Here is a 5,191-nt window from a genome sequence, read left to right as displayed (position 1 = left end):
TGTTCCAGCTCTCCCCGTAGATTTTGCAGTGACATAGTGTCGCCATGAGAGACAGAACACAGAGCAAATCACCTCGCAACTAGAGAACATTACCAACCCCTACACTCCGTATTTTCCGCTGGCTGCCCCACCACCACAGAAAGCACTGAGCTAGGCTGAAACACCTGCATTTTGGAGCTGCCTTACTCAAGAAAGCAAAAAAGAGACCATGTTTGTATGCAGCTTTATTAACTGAATTATTATTTTTTAGGGACACATCTACTCATTCAAATGTTTTTCTTTATTTTTACTATTTTCTACATTGTAGAATAATAGTGAAGACATCAGAACTATGAAAAACCACATATGGGACCATGTAGTAACCAAAAAAATGTGTTAAACAAATCAAAATATATTTGAGATTTGAGATTTTTCAAAGTAGCCACCCTTTGCTTTGATGACAGCTTTGCATACTGATGGCATTCTCTCAACCAGATTCATGAGGTAGTCACTGGAATGCTTTTCCAACAGTCTTGAAGGAGTTCCCGCATTTGCTGAGCACTTGTTGGCTGCTTTTCCTTCACTCTGCGGTCCAACTCATCCCAAACCATCACAATTGGGTTGAGGTCGGGTGATTGTGGAGGCCAGGTTATCTGATGCAGCACTCCATCACTCTCCTTCTTGGTCAAATAGCCCTTACACAGCCTGGAGGTGTGTTGGGTCATTGTCCTGTTGAAAAACAAATGATAGTCCCACTAAGCCCAAACCAGATGGGATGCCGTATCGCTGCATAATACTGTGGTACCATGCTGTTAAAGTGTGCCTTGAATTCTAAATAAATCACAGACAGTGTCACCAGCAAAGCGCCCCCACACCTCCATGCTTCATGGTGGGAACCACATATGCGGAGATCACCCGTTCACCTACTCTGCGTCTCACAAAGACACAGCGGTTGGAACCAAAAATCTAAAATTTGGACTCATCAGACCAAAGGACAGATTTCCACCGGTCTAATGTCCATTGCTCGTGTTTCTTGGCCCAAGAAAGTCTCTTCTTATTATTGGTGTCCTTTAGCAGTTGTTTCTTTGCAGCAATTCAACCATGAAGGCCTGATTCATGCAGTCTCCTCTGAACAGTTGATGTTGAGATGTGTCTGATACTTGAACTCTGTGAAGCATTTATTTGGGCTGCAATTTGAGGTCCAGTGAACTCTAATGAATTTATCCTCTGCAGAAGAGGTAACTCTGGGTCTTCCTTTCCTGTGGCAGTCCACATGAGAGCCCCTCAGGAGGGTGAAAAGATTTGGCATGGGGCCATCGAAACCTCAAAAAGTAATACAGCTGCACCATCGAGAGCATCTTGACTGGCTGCGTCACCGCTTGGTATGGCAAATGCACTGCCCTTGACCGCAAAGCGCTAGAGGATGTTGCGGACAGCCCAATACGTCTGCGGCGCCGAGCTCCCTGCCAACCAGGAACTCTGCATCAGGCAGGCAGGCTCTGAGACAGTTTCTCCCCCCAAGCCATAAGACTGCTAAATAGCCAGACTGTTAAATAGTCAATTAATGGTACTCAAACTATCTGCACTGACTCTACCCTACGCACACTCACTATACAGTTTATACACACACACTCACACACACTACATTGACGCTCCCACGCAAAACCCACAAACATTCACATACACAACATACATACACACAAACACACACACACATACCGACACAACACAAACACACACACATCACAAACACACATTCACTTTTATACTCATATGCTGCTGCTACACTGTTCTTTATTTTGCTCTTATTATCTCTCCTGATGCCTAGTCACTTTACCCTGCCTTCATGTACATATCTAACTCAAATACCTTATTATTATCTATCCTGATGCCTAGACACTTACCCTGCCTTCATGTACATATATACCTCAAATACCTTATTATTATCTATCCTGATGTCTAGTCCCTTTACCCTGCCTTCATGTACATATCTACCTCTAATACCTTATTATTATCTATCCTGATGCCTAGTCACTTTACCCTGCCTTCATGTACATATCTACCTCAAATACCTTATTATTATTATCTATTCTGATGCCTAGTCACTTTACCCTGCCTTCATGTACATATCTACCTCAAATACCTTATTATTATCTATCCTGATGCCTAGTCACTTTACCCTGCCTTCATGTACATATCTACCTCAAATACCTTATTATTATCTATCCTGATGCCTAGTCACTTTACCCTGCCTTCATGTACATATCTACCTCAAATACCTTATTATTATCTATCCTGATGTCTAGTCACTTTACCCTGCCTTCATGTACATATCTACCTCAAATACCTTATTATTATCTATCCTGATGTCTAGTCACTTTATCCTGCCTTCATGTACATATCTACCTCAAATACCTTATTATTATCTATCCTGATGCCTAGTCACTTTACCCTGCCTTCATGTACATATCTACCTCAAATACCTTATTATTATCTATCCTGATGTCTAGTCACTTTACCCTGCCTTCATGTACATATCTACCTCAAATACCTTATTATTATCTATCCTGATGCCTAGACACTTACCCTGCCTTCATGTACATATCTACCTCAAATACCTTATTATTATTATCTATGCTGATGCCTAGTCACTTTACCCTGCCTTCATGTACATATCTACCTCAAATACCTTATTATTATCTATCCTGATGTCTAGTCACTTTACCCTGCCTTCATGTACATATCTACCTCAAATACCTTATTATTATCTATCCTGATGCCTAGTCACTATACCCTGCCTTCATGTACATATCTACCTCAAATACCTTATTAATATATATCCTGATGCCTACTCCCTATACCCTGCCTTCATGTACATATATATCTACATATCTACATCTACATATCTACATGCTTCTGGCACTCCCTGTATATAGCTCCACATTGATCTGGTACTGGTACTCCCTGTATATAGCTCCACATTGATCTGGTACTGGTACTCCCTGTATATAGCTCCACATTGATCTGGTACTGGTACTCCCTGTATATAGCTCCACATTGATCTGGTACTGGTACTCCCTGTATATAGCTCCACATTGATCTGGTACTGGTACTCCCTGTATATAGCTCCACATTGATCTGGTACTGGTACTCCCTGCATATAGCTCCACATTGATCTGGTACTTCCTGTATATAGCTCCACATTGATCTGGTACTGGTACTCCCTGTATATAGCTCCACGTTGATCTGGTACTGGTACTCCCTGTATATAGCTCCACATTGATTTGGTACTGGTACTCACTGTAGATAGCTCCACATTGATCTGGTACTCCCTGTATATAGCTCAATTCCTGTGTATTTTATACCTCTTGTGTTACTATCACTAAACTCTGCATTGTTGGTTAAGGGCTTGTAAGTAAACATTTCATGGTAAAGTTTAAACCAGATGTATTCAGAGCATGTGACAAAACAAAATTAGATTTGAAAGTGAGTTAGGAGTTGTACATTTCCACAATGACCACCAGAGGGCACTGCAGACTGATAGTGTGCACCTCTTAGAATAGACAATATATAATGTGTCCCAAATGGCACCCTATTCCCTACATAGTGCACTACTTTTGACCAGGGTTCATTATTCCCCACATGACATAGGGTGCCATTTGGGACATAACCCATTACTCATTGATGATTTCACAATGATGGTAAACCACCCATCACCTTGCCTACCCAGGACATCAAGCATAATCACCACACATATCACAACGTACTGTATGACCCTGGAGGATACTACCAAACAGACCTGTTCCCATCCTGGAGTAGGCGGGAGGTGTGTGTGTGTGTGTGTGTGTGTGTGTGTGTGTGTGTGTGTGTGTGTGTGTGTGTGTGTGTGTGTGTGTGTGTGTGTGTGTGTGTGTGTGTGTGTGTGTGTGTGTGTGTGTGTGCGTGTGCGTGTGCGTGTGCGTGTGCGTGTGCGTGTGCGTGTGCGTGTGTGTGTACGGGTCACCAAATGTCAAAAACGAAAGTCCTGCTATAAATGAGTCATGTCTTATTTTAATCCACTGTTTCAATGGTTGGAGAGATATCAGTGAGCAGCCTGTTCTAAAATAGACATGAGCAGGGGCCATCCCCTGTCCAGCCATGCCGTATGTAACCGCCTGTAATACAATCCTCTGGGAGATGTAAGGGTTTTAATCAAAGAAGGTATGATGTCAGCTAATGGATGTACTGTATGTGCTGTGTACAGAGGGTTCATTACTACAGGCTGACTCATTCTAATGGGTCTGTTCAGACACCGTACACTATTCCCTATATAGTGCACTAATTTTGACCAGAACACCATTCTATCTAACTCAAATACCTTATTCTTATCTATCCTGATGCCTAGTCCCTTTACCCTGCCTTCATGGTATAAAGGGAATAGGGTGCCATTTGGAAGAAAAACATTCATCCATGAAGGACAAATATTAGAAAATGATATACTGTACAGACAAAAGACAGTATTTAGAAAATGGCAATAGTTCCACCATATGTATTATCAAAACCAATTGAATTATTTTACTTATGAAAATTAAATAAATAATTGTATTTTTAGACATTCAAGTGTTACGTCATCTGTCCCTGACCTCAGAATGCCAATACCCCAAAATCACCTCAGTGCATTGATTAAATAGTGCATCATATGCTATCTTCATGAGCAGCACAGCACAGCACGACAGCCTGCTATTGGTTGGGTCTTCCACCAATGTCTTCCCTGGAGAACATGAACATTAACTAGATGAAGAAAGAGAAGGCAGACGGCAGACTTATCGTTCTCTCTCTCTCTCTCTCTGCCTATCTTTTAGTGCTTCCTCTCTCCCCCTCCCTCTCAGTTTCTCCCTCCTCCCCTCCTCCCCATCTCCACCCCTCCCTCCTCCCTTTTTCTCTCTTAAACCCACACCCTGGTGCAGACCTAGACGTGCAGAAACCGGAAGACACTCACAGCCTTGTCTACCTCCATCTCTTTCCAACCTTGCCCTGGAGGATTAAAGCACACTGCTGTGTGGAACAAAGGTAAGCCTCAGTCTCTCTCCTCTCTCTCGCTCTCTCTCTCTCGCCCCATTTTTATTTCTTTTGCTGTGTCTCTGTGTACTGAAACAAAGGATCTGGGTTGTGGCTGAGCACTGAAGTGTACTGATCTGATGGAGGGATGGAAGGATAGAGAGAATGAATTAAT

At 42.4% G+C, this 5,191-nt stretch overlaps 1 protein-coding gene across 1 annotated transcript in view; it reads left to right on the top strand.

Moving 5' to 3' along the window:
* Positions 1-4,824: 4,824 nt before the first annotated feature.
* The window catches only part of LOC129858391 (thymosin beta), a 7,134-nt gene continuing 6,767 nt past the window's right edge, over positions 4,825-5,191 (top strand). The window contains exon 1 of the mRNA XM_055927573.1: positions 4,825-5,028. The gene's annotated coding sequence lies outside the window, so the exon portion shown is untranslated. The remainder of the gene's footprint in view (positions 5,029-5,191) is intronic.

Source organism: Salvelinus fontinalis, chromosome 6 (assembly GCF_029448725.1).
Source record: "Salvelinus fontinalis isolate EN_2023a chromosome 6, ASM2944872v1, whole genome shotgun sequence".
In the NCBI taxonomy this organism is placed as follows: domain Eukaryota; kingdom Metazoa; phylum Chordata; class Actinopteri; order Salmoniformes; family Salmonidae; genus Salvelinus; species Salvelinus fontinalis.
This window is presented reverse-complemented; position numbering and strand designations above follow the sequence as displayed.